Raw genomic sequence first — 16,854 nt, 5'->3', positions numbered from 1 at the left:
GGCTGAGGCCAACCCTGAAGGCAGCTGGGTGCCCGTCCCCTCCCCTCCTGTCCCGACCCCTGCCAAGGGGACCATGCCTCTGGTTTGGGGGGGTTTCACCTCTCGGCAGCGCCGGGGGCGGCCGGGGCTGCCGTCCGGGAGGCAGGAACCGCCGCCATCCAGGCCCCTGCGGCGAGGGCGGCAGCTGCCCCGGGGGCCTGGCTTTGGTGTGGCCTTTCTTGTCCAACTCGCTTTCTAGAGTGAAACGCCGAACGTGTCGGTTGTGTAGGCATTTTTCATCAGTGTAATACCCAGAGGCCGGATCCGCTGGGCCTGTTGGCTCTCCCCGTCCCACCTCTCGCTGGCGCCCAGTGAGTGCGTGAAGGCTCTGTGAGTAAGTGAAAAGTCTCCGTGTCCCTCCCATCCTGATGCCTGGGAACCACCGCCGAACGAATTCACAGGCTTTCTTTTTCTCCCCTTGCTGAGAAAGAGTGACTAACAAAGCTGATGAACATAGTGCTACACGTGGTTAATGATTAATGAAAAAGTGCAGGACAAGCGCAGTAGCAATGAAGACCAGATAGTTGCTGGAAAAGCCCTAGAAATTTCTTGAGAATAACATTCCTTAGCTGCTACTGGTGACTTCTTCCTCACAGGACGGGAGAATATAAGGGGACTGCAGAAAATACCTGTTTCCAGAGTACCTGGAGAAGGAGTGAAATCTCCAAACAGGTAAGGATAAACTCACTAATGTCTGAAAGTGAAGGTGCCTCTGTAGTTTCACCAAATAATCCGATCTCACAAGTCTGCAGAGTTTCTTAGGTATTAAACTAGTGAGCATTTAGAAATGCAGCATAATATGCTAAATGTAATTCTATTTTAATTGACATGTGCTTAAGCCAATTTTGTTGAAATAGTCAAGAGTTCATGAAGTATCTTAAAATTAAAACTCTGCAACTCACAACATTTTTAAGAGAATCTCTTCTTAACTGCTTCTAAAAATTGACTTGAAGGCACTGCTGGTGAGGTGAAGCAGTCTGGAGGGATGACAATACTTCTGAATGATGGCATGCTGGGCAGTATCAGAGCTGAATCCCGGCTGACAAGGGGATTTTATTAACCTTTTCAAATTTGGTCAGAAAAAAAGGTTCTCATTTGTTTGAAAATTCAGTTCTCCTGTTGCCGTAGCTTGGATTCATTGTTAATGTGTCACACCGAGCTTGTCTTCTTGTAGAGGTCCTGTTTCTGGCACAGGGACTGGAGCGATCTCCGTACATTGACATTACAATTTTATGTGTGGCTAAATGTAGAACAGCAAAAATTATTTCAACACTGGTGGGGTTCAGAGAGCAAGAAGATGATGAAATTTGAACTACTGTTCATAGAGATATAATTAGAAGAGGAAAGGGGAATAAAATATCAATTTTTACCGTTTACCATTTATATTACATGAATTTACCATTTCCGTCAATGGTAAATAAAAGGAAAAAAAGAACAGATACCTTAATGAAAAACAAGTTTCCAACGTATGTGATGTGTGCTGAAACGTTTCCTCAGGAGAGCGACACTTGAGGGAAGTCTGACATTCAAAGTGTGCATCCCCCACCAATAACCCAGAGTAAAAGCTAAATGAGGAAACTGGAATGTCTGTTTCAAGAATAAGGGATTTACTGAGACCGAGGGCATGGACTGTGTATTTTTAATTATACAACTATGTCCTTTCTGCACACATAATGGGGTAAAACTGTTACTTCACTGGTAAAACAGAGAGAGTCATCTCTCCTATCTGCCCCATACTGCAGAGTTAGTAGAGTGAAATAGCAGGACTGGAGTAGGTGGAAGTTTCATCTCTTCGGAAGGTAATATAAAAGCTCTGTTAACGAAGAGGTTGCTGAAACCTCATGTTTGGGAGTAAGGAGATGGAACAGGAGAGTTTTCAAAGGTGGCTGCAAGCCGGCACATTTATCTTGTGAAAGTGCAGAAAACTTGAGATGTGTGTTGCCTTCCCCCTTTGCTAGTCAGCTGGCTTCCGCGGAACCGTTTCATGGGAAGTGTGCAGAGCCAAGACAAGTAGGTGAGGGGATGGGTGAGTTGTTGCACCGTAGCAGAAAGGAGACTGCTAAAGGTTGTTTAAAGTGGTCCGAGAGTTTCTTTGGATGGTTAGTTGATACACATCCCTGGGAAACTGTCCTGTTGCTTCACTCTTTCCCATATTCTCCCTTTAATATATGTTTCTTACTCTGTTCCTTACCTTAAGCATCAAAAAGTGGTCACTTCATTCATCTTAGGCACCAAAAATTATATATTTTTTCAATCACATATAATACATTGCATAGTCAGCAAAAATGTATGGCTGACAGTATTTTGTAACACCATCATTTATAAGTGAAAAAAATTAGTCAAACCTGTGCGACAAACTCAACTTACTTCAAGCGTACCCTAACCACAGTCGTGTTATTCAGCTCAGCTGAGTCCGTTGCCTCTGCAGGTACACAGGCCTCCAGTGTTCCTCCGATGAGCGTCTCCCATCTAACCAATGCTCATGCTGGGTCCTTGTTTTATTTCTTGACAAAGATATCTTTCCTGTAGAAAACATTTTGAATGCAACAACTGTTTTGTTGTACATTGTTCGCCTTCTTTCTTGATCCTGTGCAGGTTTTATCTCCATCTATTCACAAACAAATAAACAGGAGAAGAGATCGTATAGTAAATAGTCATTACTTGAAAGGTAAATTGGGGTTTTAGTATTAGTTTCTTCGCCAGAGAGCTGGCAAGAGCATTATGCACTTAAAAGGTTGCTCTTAAAGTTTACTACTAAATAATACTATACCATTTTTTCTCTCTTGCTTTTGAAAGGAACATTTAAAAAAAAATCAGGGAAAGTTTGCTGAGCTTTGTGAAGGTGTAATAGATTTTATTTTTACTCTCCCTGGTTGTATGTTTTCAGATGAATTGGATGGAGACATGGGACTCTCTGGATCTTAACGCTGGAGACAACTGAAGCCATAGTAGCAGTAACTCTGCATTCCAGTAGAAGCTGGGATATGTATAACCCTAAGTGAGGGTTATTATTAGCATTTCAGAATTTCAAGCCAGTCTTGCCAAACTTGGGTTTGTGACATTCCTTATGCTTCAGAATATTCTTTTTCTTATATACCAAGTACCATCTACTGTCTGATTGCTGGGGTAACGTCAAGCACTGGTGTTAGCAATATTGTCATGTAATTTGGAGTTCAAGGGATACAGTAGCATCTTAAAATGCATAGAAGGATGCTGCAAAAATGAAGGGAATAATCTCTTCCTGCTTGGTGGACAGGATGTAAAGTAACAGGCTAAAATTGGTGGAAAAGAAATCCTAGAAAAAAAATCACTGGAGCGTATTGTTTAGGAAGGCTATAAATTCAGTGCCAGAGTAATGGTGCTGTTAAGTTGCTTATAACACCTCTCTATGTTTTGCCCTCATTTGCACTTACTTGTGCTGTTGACAAACTGTTTTACAAACATTTAAATGAAAAAACCTTCATAGTTTTTATATTTTCTTTTCTCTTGACACATGACAGTGCAGGTACAGTTAAAGTGAAATATCAGAAAGCAAGCATTATTACTATGACTACTTAGTCATGTAAAAAAGCGAGATGGGAAATTACAGAAATACTACATGTGGTGCTGTCTGCTTTTAAAAACAATCTGAGCTCAGAAAATCAGAAACAATCCAGCTACTCATAGAACCAGGTATATAAATTTCAAGGCGAATGTACATTTCCAGATACATTGGACAAGCTGAAGGCTGCTGAAATGCCAGCATGCTGGCGAGGTGGCTGGAAGAAACCTTTTCATCTCAGACAGTGCCGTAAAGGACTGTCTTTCAGTGGGGCTCATATTGTCCCTTTCTCTGCTGTTTCTTTAAAGGGAGGGAGAGAAAATGAATGCAAAGGATTTAGGAGGAGGTGACATTTCTTTAATGGCATCCTGTGGATGCATTATCTTGAGAGACCTTTTTCTTTGTATCTCACTCTGATTAGCGCGTTTCTTTGTACAGTTTTAAAATGCTTGGACAGTTTTCCCCGAGGAAATACATGTGCCTTCCAGCAGTTTTAAATTGCTCTTGATATGTTTGATATCCTTATACATCTGCAAGCCCATCAGAATCTTGCTGAGTTCTTGACTGCAGTGCTTCCTGTGGTAATTATATTTTCTGCAGTTTTAACCACATGTCATGTGAAAAAGTGTTTCCTTCTGTCTGTTTTTAATCTGCTATCTTTTAATTTCACTGAGTAGTCCCTCTTGGGCTTTTGAAATTTGAAAAACAGAAGTTCTTTATCTTCTCCCTTTACTCTTTCTTTCCCTTATCCTTTTCTTGGCTTCCCTCATCTTGTTCCATTTTCAAAGCTAACCAGGCCCACTCATTTGAATCTTCCCTGGAGGAGGGGATAAGTGCCTTTGAAGAGAAATCTTCTTTTAAACTCCAGGAGGGCAGTGAGTCTTTTTGAAAGTGAAAATCTGAGAGAATATTGAATATTCCAGAACTGTTCCAATAATTGATCAAAAGTCACTAGAATATTTTCTGTACAATTCAGCAACTTGTTCTTGTTGGATCCAAACTTCTTGCTATTTTTGATCTACTTATTAAACAGGTTTTCATTCAACAATGCCATCAAGGTTGCTTGGACTAAGCCCAGTATTTTGGCCCTTAAGGATTTTGGAGGTTTAATTCCACCCTCCCTCTGTATGCTGTGTTACTTCAGAATTAATGTTACTGAGCTTCCTGAGACTCTGTACTGACTATTCAACTTGTGACATTCCTAGCTGTCCTCCACAATTCCTGTGGCTGCTCTCCTCCACAATTCCTATCTTTAATAGGGAAAAAAATAGTGAGTAGGGCTTGGATGATGGGGTGATGTCCTTTCACTGCAAGCTTTCATATGGTTACTAACAAATACAAAAGCCCCCAGGTAATGCAGCTTTCATGTATTTTAGGCAGCTGAGGTAGAGGAGTCTACCAGACCTCCTTGGCAGACACTGTGATTGAGATGGGACATAAAAAGAATGGACCAGGAGGAACACTCACTGTAGTGATGGCTAGTGACAGGTCTGAGACAGGAGACAATGAGTAAGCCTGTACCGCAATAAAAGATAAACTAACATCTAAGAGAACTTGTGTGAGAGAAAGAGGAATAATTTGTGTACCTTTTGCCCATGGCTATTGACACCTACTCAAGATGTTCTACAAGATGATAATATTTTCTGCCCAAGCATAAAAGACCAGCTAATTTTACAGAATTTGCATGGGAAGTGGAAACACTCTGGGAACAACAAAAAAATGGATCTTTGGAAGGAAATGATGGCTAGCGAATATCTTTTTGAAATATCTGTCATGAAAGGTAGAAACTAGGAAGGTGTTAACAATGTCTTTATATTAAATATTAAAAGGCTAATAATTGAAAGCACCCTATTGATGATCTAAATCTGTGGGGGAAAATCCCTTATATCAGTAAGTTTCCAAAATAATGTGTAAATAAAATGTAATGTTACAACGTAGATGCAGAGGAAAGGCTCAATTGTAGAGAAATAGCTTGGAAATCTCTGTATGACTATACTTCATGCTATTTAGTACTAAGGACCAATGATAAACTGGGGTATACAGTCAAACTTCATAACAAATACAGATACAGAACTATCATTGCCCAGAAATATAAGTCCTGAGATCAAATAAATTTTTTGGTATTCATTTATTCATTCACCTTAATTAACCAATCGGACTGATTAATTCAAACTAACCAGTTAAGTAATAGAAAACATTTGGAAAGCTTTGTAAACAATAACAGCATAAGAATAGCTTTAGGGAATGTGCGCACTCCAAGAGAAAACGTTTCACACCCCAACTAGAGTGCAAGTGCAGGCATCCCTGGGCGGTCACTGGCTGGCAGCAGAGCCCTGCCGTAGGCTGGAGTGGTTTCACCACTGGCCATGTGGCCTGAGCCAGCAGAAAAAACAGCCAGCCCCAACTGGATGCACACGTTACGCAGGCTCCTGTGTTTTTCCTTTCTTTCTGTTTTTTAGCATTTTGATCTTTTTTCTTCTGGCATAATCTTCTGCTTCTTCAGTATTCATTTTCCTCCAAGGAAATTTATATTTAACGTTGGCATCTGTCCCTAGGATCCTTCTTTTTGTCATGTCCTAGAATTTATTTAATTGTTTAGCAATACCTTCCTTGTCATGTTTGTTGAGGATAATGACATACTACTGTACAGCCTTTACTCAGGTGGGTATGTAAACATATGCTTATATATGTTAAGCTCCTGCTACAAGATCTTTCCAGGCTCTCTGAAGTCCTTTGTTTGCTGGTCGCTAACATGACAGGTGCCTCAGCCTCTCTCCCCTGTTTTCTGTTGCCTTGCACAAGACAGAAATTTTTTCATGGCACTGCTGTCTGGGAGGGTGACTTGTCACCTCATGTGCCTGCCTTGCCAGCTTTTAAATGGGCCCGTATTGCGCCATTATCTTTAGCTACCTGGAGACCAGGTATAGAGGTGTTGATTCCTGAGTAAGTATTGCAGGACCACGGTTCTGCCACACCTGCCGGGATAGGTCCCCTATTGTGCTAGGCTTCTGAAAATAGCGTTTATTATGATGCAAAGTTTAAATTCAAGAAATAAAACCCGGAGCCTTACAAATGTGTGTTGTGCTAATGAAAGATAAGATACGCCAAAAAAAGAGAGAATACATTGTTATGATTATAGGCACATGTACAGATTCTCTGTAGCTGCATCAGCAGCTTAGCTAGTAATAAGGCTGATCTCAAGAATATCTGCCCACGGCACACAGCTTTTGTATGAATCCATGCCCTGGGTTGTTCTTACACCTACCTCTAACTCCTTTTCGAGGTTACTGATGCCCGTTTCTATTGTACCTCCTAATGAGTAAGCTCCTGGCTTTGGGTGACTTACTTTCTAGCACTATCCAAGAATCTGAGATACAAACATATTTTTTACCCATTTAATCTTCCTTTTTTTAAAAAAAAACAACCCTTTTTTACCATTACAGTGATTTTTTACCATATCGAATGTTGTTCTGTTCAGCTTAACAATTACTTAACTGTGTACTAGTCCTTAAGTGACTTTAAGACTGAGTGGTGAACTACTGATTTGCTACTACTCTGGCTTTCTCACATTTCCTTCCAAGGTTAAAAAAAAAAAAAAAAAAAGGAAGAAGAAAAAATCTCAGTCTTTGTTGCTACAACTTCTTCTTTATTTTGGAGGTTCCTTTGGGCAACGTTACTCTTATTTTTCAAGACATATTTCGTATCCTTTTTAGTATGTACTTCTTAAAAATACATTGCGCCCTTTTGGAGCAACAATTTTTGACATCGTACCTCTTTATGTGTAGTCATTTTAAGGGTGCATAGATTTGGGTGAAATCCATAGCCTGCAGAAGGAGTTAGGTATTAAATGGTATAGAGAAGCCAGTGTTATTAATCTTCCAAAATAAAAAGCTTTATTACAGATCAGTAAGTACTGTCTGTTAGCACCTTCTTTCTCACCTGTTTTTATTTATCCTGCTGTTGCAAATGGTTGTTAAAAAACATGTTTTAGTTACCTTTTTATTAAGAAAATCATCCCTAACTCTGATGTTTCATTGTTTTTGAAACTTAAAATGATCTCAATGTTCTGCAGGTTCTGTGGTGGGCCTATTGGCTTGTCAGTGCTGTTTCACTAGGAAAGGCATCCCACACCATTGATGTATCTTGCTTGTTCCTAGCATAAAGTGTAGTCTCCACAGCTTTATTCTTAAAAAGAACTTGTGGTGGAGGCTATTTGCTGCACATTACTTCTAAGAGCTTATTTTTAGTGTATTTGTATTTGGTACATAAAATGCAAAAATTTGTCTGAAGAAGGGTAGTCGCTATTCTGAAGCTTTGGACATTATTACATCATGTGATTACAACATTACTACACTACAAAAGAGTATCCCATCTAACATAGCTGACCTTGCCAGCAGCTGTTGATTTGTCACCTTTTTTGCAGTTTCTACTGCTCAGCACTACTCCATATCAGAAGTGAACCCAGTACTTGTTTTCAGAAAAGGATTGGTCTTTTGAAAAAATACCTACAGTTCCTAGTTCCTACAGACTACCGGTACTTACTTTAACAACAGAAGTCTCTAATAAGTAGTGAAGATGCTTTGAAATTACTAAGCTGATGCATCAACATTTGTGGTATCCAAAGCAGCATAAAAAATCCTTTTGCTCAAGAGAAATATCTGTTAAAGGAAACCAGAAAGAAAACAGATCAAATGTAGACCTAGAAGCATCATTCATTTGAAAAGCAGCAGGAAGGTTATCTTTTCCACCAAATAGGGAACTGTATGGATATAAATGTCTTATTCAATAGCTATTTAACAGGACAAGCAGAGAGAGAAATACAAAATGAGTAGTGCTAGATAATGGAGTGTAGCTGAGCTGTGAGTACAGGAAGTTGTGTCCTCTGCTGTAATTTGTACGTTTTTCTCTGCTTCACTGCACAGTGCCTCCACGCTCCCAGTTCAATCCCAATATTCAACCCATTTTTCCTGGAAAAAAATAATTAAACTTAGATGCCTGGTGAGGATGTGAATACAGCTTCATTTTAAGAAAACCCACAGCTCCACCTATCTCTATTCCACATTCAACAGGCAGAGCCATAGCGAATGTTTTCAGTCTTAACACATGTTCTGGATCCTTTATTCCCAAGTCTTCTTCCACGTGCTAATTGAGGATGCTTCTGGTCACCTTGCCATCACAGTTTTACAGCTTGTCTTCCTGGGTACCAGCAGTAGCAGCCAGCAGAGCTGTAAGTTGCAGAGCTGAAGAGAAGTGTATTGTCTTGAGGATCCAGAAATACTGTTGGGCTTTTTGTGACAGCTTGCTATCCTAGGATTGGTAGAAACCAACTGGGTTTTTTTCAGTATCCATTGAATATATAACACTATTTCTCACATTTTTTTCAGTGAATAGGAAGCGTCTTCCTTTGTAAGGAAGTCATGTAATTCATCCCTCGTTTAACATCTCATTGAGCTATTTCCTTTATCTTAGCAATGTTGCAGGCTTGGAATATGCTTCACATGCATTGTATTTGCAGTTGGATAATCTTGAGTTAAGCTTTATTTTTTTTTTATATAGTAGATTAATTACTCCAATAATTTTTCTTGAAGACTGTGATTACACAACATGTAGAGTACTGGCCTGGGTTCTATGAGTTTATTATTGCGTAAGATACAGTAAATAAATCATAATCTTGATGAAAGCCTAGTGTGATTTTACATGCCAAACACACATATTAAGAAACAAAATTAGCAACCAGTGTAAAATGTTAACTGCTTGTAAATCATTCACAAGTCAGAGAATGCAAATGCAGAGCAGTTTTCTTAATTTTTGCTTCAGTGGGCAATAGGTTTAGACTGTTGTCTTGTTGAAAGAGGGAAACTGAGAATATTACCCCCTAGAATTCAGCAGAAACTATAGGAAGGTAAGCTATTTAGCTCCATTGTACGTTGCAATATATGTAACACAAAATCTGGTAGCGATTCTCCTTCCCTAGGCATACTTTCCCTCCATTCTGTATTCTCTGAGCACTGAGGAAGAGTAAAAAATTATATTTCTTAAGCACTTCCTGCTGACAAGAGTTAGCCTGGTGGTAGAGGTGGAAGAGATTTCTCTTAAGACTATGCAAATCAAGATTGCTCCTAAATAAAAGAGATGATAGTTTCTTAAAGAGTTAGCAGGAAGAATTAAAAAAAACCCAGGAATCTCAAAACTCCCAAAAGTTTCCTAGACTGTCTTTCAGAGAACGATGCAGAATGTCAGGCCGCTGTAAAAACAGATTGCTTCTAGACTGGCAGCATCTGACCTCAACATGCAGAGGTTCAAAATATGTGCCTCTGACCAGGGACAAACTCTGCCAGAGTGTGGGTGGGAAGATACTGCCACTTGAAAACCTGGCCTAGATTTAAGCCATGTGGATTCCAAATGGAGTCAGAGCCAAATGTGGTAACAAAGAAAAATAAGCTGGAAGAGAACAACCCTTCCTAGCAAAATATTTTATGGAAGCTGCCCCTGAGGACTTACCCAGAATTGCACAGCATATGGAAAAGACTTGCATCTGTACTTGAAAACAAGAAATTGAACTAAGGTCTCTGAGCACAAAGGTAATGAACGTGTCGGACTATCCTTATTTAACTGCATGTCTCCTCCAGTCACATGGAAATCCTGCCTAAATGAGAGCCTGTCTCTCCTAATGATAATGTGGAAGCTGTGATTATCCGAGGTGTGGAAGTGAACAGTATCATAAAGAGAACAGATGGCAGGCAGTTTTGAGTGGGGATATGGCTGGCTGTGCTGTGGTGAAGCTACCTGCAGCAGCTTAAGCTGTTATCTTTCCTGGCTGTCTGTTTTTCCTCCTAGCTGGAGATGATTGCCCTTCTTACGGAGTTGGCAGGATGGAACGTGTGAACACTTGGTGGCTCTGTCACCCAACGCTACAGGCACAGGCAGGTTTCTTTTAGGGATCTTTGGTAGAATGAGGACTGGCCACAGGTTTGTAGTTACGATTAGAGCTTTATTATTACACAAAATAAGCATAACTTATTGTTATCTACTATTTCTGAAGTTTAGTGTAGCTTATTGTTGCACAAAGGTTTTATCAATTATCATATTTTCAGTTAAGCAAAATTTCTAGTAATTGGTATAGCTTTCTTATTATCTAGAGTCTTTAGTTGCCTAGACTTTTAGTCACCGCAACCCTCTACAGATCGGGTGAAATGCTTATTAATCAGTTTATGATAAAATAATCACAATCTGGACTCAGACCTTACCTAAAAGAACATGAGTCACTCACTCAATCTTTGAAGGAAGTAGAAAGCAGTGGAAGTGTCCCAGACCACTGGGGGATCATGGGTTTTGCTGTCCAGCAGCAGGACTTGTGGCTGCTTGATTTTATAGGCGGTATCTCATGTCCTGTTACACTTCCCTGTTCCATAATGGGTGTCACCACATCCTGGCAGCAATGCTCAGTGGGCAAATAGTCTTGTCACAATGCTGACAGGGGATCTGGCTGTTGCTATAACGGGGGTCGTCACATCTTGGTGACAGCCACAGTGTTGAAAAGGGGAAGAGGTGATACATGATCAGCACGCTTACATTTTATGGTCGTTTGTCTTAGGAAATGGTGTTGGAGCAGGGCATACCGGTGACATGGCTCCAATGGAAAGTCTCATCTTAGTGTAAATACATTTTCCTAAGCAAAAATCACAACTGCACACAAGCAGTTGAAGCGTGTACATATATCACTGTCACCTCTGAGACGGAGACAATAACCCATAGCAGAAGGCAACTGTGAATGTGTGTCCATGACCAGGGAGACCTGGATGTTGAAGATACAGTTCCCACTCAGTTCTCCAAACCCCTAGGTTTATGATATGCATAATTTCACTTGTCTTGGAGAAACTCCTTGCACTCAGTAACTTTTATGTTATATTAAGTGTAAATTCTCTAGAAAAATGGCATTGATCTTTTCTAGAAAGGTGCTCATGTTAGCACAGGACTGAAGGGAGGTCGAAGACACCTTTGCAACAAAGCTGTCAGGGAGGAAGGGGAAGAAACACCAGTATGATCCCTTGCCATAGTACTTGCTGTAATCTCAAACAGTTGAGCACCAACATGCAGGAACAACCCCATGCACCAGTACAGGTTGGGTGCTGACCTGCTGGAGAGCAGCTCTGTGGAAAGAGACCTGGGAGTCCTGGTGGACAACAGGATGACCATGAGCCAGCCATGTGCCCTTGTGGCCAAGAAGGCCAATGGCATCCTGGGGTGCATCAAGAAGAGCGTGGCCAGCAGGTCAAGGGAGGTCATCCTCCCCCTCTACTCTGCCTTGGTGAGGCCGCACCTGGAGTACTGTGTCCAGTTCTGGGCTCCCCGGTTCAAGAGGGACGGGGAACTGCTGGAAAGGGTGCAGCGGAGGGCTACAAAGATGATTAGGGGACTGGAACACCTCTCTTATGAGGAAAGGCTGAGGGATTTGAGTCTCTTCAGTCTGGAAAAAAGACGTCTGAGGGGTGACCTTATCAACGCTTATAAATACTTAAAGGGTGGGTGTCAGGACGATGGGGCGAGGCTCTTTTCAGTGGTGCCCGGGGACAGGACAAGAGGCAATGGGCACAAACTGGAGCGTAGGAAGTTCCACCTAAACATGAGGAGGAACTTCTTTACCCTGAAGGTGGCAGAGCACTGGAACAGGCTGCCCAGAGAGGTGGTGGAGTCTCCAACTCTGGAGACATTCAAAACCCACCTGGACGTGTTCCTGTGTAACCTGCTCTAGGTGACCCTGCTCTGGCAGGGGGGTTGGACTAGATGATCTCCAGAGGTCCCTTCCAACCCTATGATTCTATGCTCTTTATGAGCAATGTTGGTGCTCTCCAATGTTGTTCTCATCCCATTAAGAATGTCTCAAGGCTTATATCAGTGGCAAATGCTCTTCCAAGCCTATTGCAAGAAGTACATGGTAGTGCTTGGTCCTTGTGACAATGCATTAATCACAGCCAGTGGCAAAATGTCTTCTGGACCAAGCGTTATGTGATCTTTGATACCTTTGTAAAAAATTACCTAAACAAATCACTTACATAAAGAACAGGCACTGTATTATGTTCCCTCTGTATCTCAAGCTATCTTGTTCCTCATGCCTCAGCTGGGTCTGTCTTTTCGCCCACACATTCCAGTCATAAACAAACTGCTGTAATTTGCTTTTCTGACATGAGGTCTTAATAGCACATTTAAGCCCTGACAGGAGTTCATCTGTCAGCCACAGCTTCTGTGAGGTTCACAGTGGTCAGTGCTTGAGAAAATTCTTCTGTGAGCAGTATATGGCTGGGCGAGTGCCTCAGCAGTGCCTACACCCCTAGGTAAGGACATCTTCTGAGCTCACAGCAGAAGCTGTTCTTATCTCTGTATTGGAAGAGCCTGCCTACTGTGATTGCAGCCTGCTCTCACTGCCTCTGTGACTCTTCACAGCCTGTCAGTTTTTCTATTGACACTTTTTCAGTTCATCACAACCTCTCTCTTTTCTGTAGGCTTGCTTCCATAAGAGTAAAGTGCTTAGGCTGCCTCGAACCAGCAAGTGGTAGGTTAACTCCTCCGAAGCTGTGTGTTTGAGTCTGTGTCCATGTTCACTTCGTTAGCAGTTCCTTTTTATCCTTCTTTTGTTTACCTTCACATGTTCACACAGACAGCAATACGGAACTGAACAGGGAAAACAAGTCACACATGAAATATTCATGAGCAATAAGATAGATACTTTCTCAGTTTGTCAGCTCTGTCTGAGATTCATCTCCTGGCTAATCTGTTGCAAAGTCTACTTATGTTCTGCAGGAGACTTACGTTTTTATCCTTGTACAATGTAAGTAATCCATCTATTTGTGTCTGAAGGCTTTATTTAATTCTTACTCTCTTCCAAAGGAAATGCACCCTCTGTTCTATGCAGAAAATTATTAGTTGCATATTTCTGCTAAAATATTCTCTTCCATCTTGTCTCATCTTTATGGCTCATGCAGATTTGGACCTTGTTTATGGAACATATAAGGATTTTTAATTCCAGTATATCTGAGTGATTCTTAGAGGGTTTTTTTTCTTTCCTTTTCCTTTTTGTAGAGAATGTTATTTCCATTACTGGTATTACTACATTCATGGAAGAATATATTGGGGAAAAAAAAGACAAAGACAGGGTTCTACTACTGGGTTTTTTTCTGAAGGAGCAACAGTGGGGGAAGCAGGAAAAAAGATCTGTAGCCTCCAAATAGCATCCTCAAACTATGGATAAGGAGTAAACCAAATTCTAAGCAACAAACCAGTGCCTTTTCTTATGCTTAGGCAACAGTGACTATTCCTTTGACACCAAATGTTGAAAACAGGCACAAACATTGTACTAGTACGATTCCTAATTAATTATTTCAAGTTATTTTCTCAATCTCTAAGATATTGAGGATATTTGAGTCAATTTAAAGCCATTCACATTTAGCTCAGAATAGGTTTGTTCCAATGCTGTTAGGCTCAGTGATCTACAGCACAAACACATCTTGACCCAATTTAGTAACTATAACCATACCAGGAGGCTAGCATGAGGTGAGTGTCGTGCTATTCAGGTGAGTGAAAAATAAAGTTGGGAGTGAAGCCATCTAGGCTTAATTGGACTGAAGGCCTGGGAAGACACTTTTAATTTCTAGTCTGCATTGTATAATGATGGGAGAGGTGAAAACTATTGGAAAGTGGGTACAAATGGTTTAACTCCCTGTGTTTTCGTCCATGTCTGTGCACATGGACTGGCAATGGGACTGCAAAGGGACTGATAACACATTGTCTGCATCATTCTCCAGTGCTTCGCTGGAGCCTCCTGTTCAAACACGTTATCTCCCCACCTTGTTTGCAAACCAAAGAGTTCAGCAATGGTAATAAATTGGTACTATGACTGCATGGGGACAGCATCATTATATATCATCATCAGGGTGACATATCTCCATGTGCAAAAACATGTTAAAGCCTGTCTCGTGTTAGCTGTGAATACTATGATGCGTTGGTCACTTACGAACAAGCCCTGGCCTTTGAACCTTTTAGGATCATCTGTTATTTCTCGCACCCTGGTATCTTGAATTTTGAAGCAGTTTGGCACGAAAGGGGAGTACTCTATTCATTGTGTTTAAGCAATAAAGGAAGTTCTCCTCTGTGAAAGAGCCAGGACATTGAAGGATCCGGAGCAAAGTTGCAAGGCCACAGCAGGGCTGCCTTAGCCAGCACCTGTTGGGGAAAACTTAATGATCTTGCTTTTGTCCACTACAGAAATATTCTGTTAAGCAAAGATTTGTGTATTGCCAACAGTTGATGAGGACGATTTTGAAAAGTAGTACAAGCCACAAGAATTATTAGAATTACAGAGAGACATGGGATATGTTTTTTAGAAGGGCATTGCCTATTGTACCTCTCACACTTTATTTCCTTTTTCTTCCTAAGAAATAACCAAAAAAAATATGATTTTAATAGAAAATGCAATCTTGCCTGGTCACGGCAACTTTTAAGGTGAGTTACAGGTACACCAGAAAAGTAAAACTACATCAGATGACTTTTACCTGGTATTTCAAAACTCTGATTGATTAAACTAGCATTTTAATACTTCAATCTGAATTTTAGTTTCCATTTTTAATTTCCTTTGAAAGTTATTTACCTTTTGCAAGCCATTTGGATGAAACATTGACGTTAGATTTGAGTTATCTTTATGTTTACTAGAGACACCTTCCGTTTCTGGATCTCTTATACCCTTACAACATATTTTGACTTTTCAACTGTTTCAGTCGAATTCAGGAAGAAAGAAAAAAATAGGAAAAATCTCCAAACCAGTTTTTTTCTTATGTGATCCCTATTTGCCCAGGCTGTAACCCTGTGCACTCAGGAGTTGATTTGCAGGGAAAAACAACTGAGAGCCAGCTGCAACTGACCCTGGGATTTCTTGATGCTTTCAAGATTATAGACTGATCGCTACAGCAGACACAACCCAAGAGCTGAAAATAAAAGTCAGATCACAGGGTAACATCTAGCACAACAAGCACAATGAAACCTGTGGATTTTAGGCCTGTTTTTATTTTGAATAGGCTCTTTCAGAATTGTAGTAGAGTTGTAATTGGCTTTAGATCATTGTAACAGCAAAGACAGCCGTGACAGTTTTAAAATATATGACAGCCAGAATTTTTTCCTCCTTCACAGAAAGGTGGGCTGTAATACTGCAGTGTGCTAGAGCCCGGCCCGGGAGCAGCGGCCATCCCAGATCTCCTGCCACATTACCTGGCTATAAACTGTTCAGGACTAAGAAATGCTAATAGTATTTTTTTAAAACAAACTTGGAACTAAATAAAAATGACAGGCGGTTACCTGCGTTCATCTAGGAAAGAGAACTCCCCATAAAACTTTTCTTTTAGAATAGGGAAACAAATCTCACTATTGCTTTTAAGTATACACATGATGAAGGAGAGAAACTGGAAAAAGTTATGATACAGCATATCCAAGGATGCTAATCCCACCTGTATACCTGTTCAGAGCTTGCAGTCACTTGAGTGGTACTTCAGCTGTATCTGTGTTTCTTTCCCGAAAATAATGTTTCACAGAAGTGGTTCAAAGCACTTGCTTTTACAGCAGCAGTCACAGCAGAAATGTCCCAGAGTGAGTAACACAGACAGGGAGCATGTGATCAGACGCACTGTCAGACTTGTTAATGGGAGTTGGTGGAAGGAAGCACACTGCTTCACAGTTAACGAAGGCAATGGCCGTTTCTCAGTCAGATCCGTCTGCTTTTCGGGCAGCTTTTTTCGCAAAGTATATCTTGGAGTAGGTGTGGGAGGAGGGGGAGATGCTGCTGCTGCATGTTCAATGCAAAGCGCTGGGCTGTGATAGGCTGAGGGGACGTGGGTACTCTGCCTATATATGCTGGCAACTGCATCCTCTGCGCTTTATAGCTGTCACTGAGGAGCGAAGACAGTGAGAAAGAGGAGAAGGAAAAAACCTTACCAACTCGCTGTAAGTAACATTCTTTGTCCTTAAAGCTTTGTGGTTATTGAATTCAAGTAGGTACATTTGGATTAATGCAACAATTGGTTACTCAGAATGGAAGCTCAGCTAATAAACAGCCAGCCTGTGTTATTTTAGGGATAATCCGGGATACTCAAAAAGCATTTCTTTTTTACCTAAGTTTGCACAATGTGATGTGCACCTTTCATTTTGTGTTTGCTTGTTTTTACATATAATGTATGTCAGCTATAACTCTTTATGTACATTTATGCAGAATACCCTGTTTCCAAAAGTTTATA

At 40.8% G+C, this 16,854-nt stretch overlaps 1 protein-coding gene across 3 annotated transcripts in view; it reads left to right on the top strand.

Annotated features, from left to right (window-relative positions):
- Window positions 1-579: 579 nt before the first annotated feature.
- The window catches only part of DDC (dopa decarboxylase), a 75,671-nt gene continuing 59,396 nt past the window's right edge, over window positions 580-16,854 (top strand). The window contains exons 1-2 of one of the 3 annotated variants that reach the window (XM_063326231.1): window positions 580-711; window positions 2,927-3,090. The gene's annotated coding sequence lies outside the window, so the exon portion shown is untranslated. Of the gene's footprint in view, window positions 712-2,926; window positions 3,091-16,528; window positions 16,565-16,854 lie in introns of those variants that run through there. The other 2 variants (XM_063326232.1, XM_063326233.1) reach the window with 2 other exon arrangements.

This window comes from Chroicocephalus ridibundus, chromosome 2, assembly GCF_963924245.1.
Source record: "Chroicocephalus ridibundus chromosome 2, bChrRid1.1, whole genome shotgun sequence".
NCBI classification, from domain to species: Eukaryota; Metazoa; Chordata; class Aves; order Charadriiformes; family Laridae; genus Chroicocephalus; species Chroicocephalus ridibundus.
Note: the sequence above shows the minus strand (reverse complement) of the source record. Positions and strands in the feature narration are given on the sequence as shown.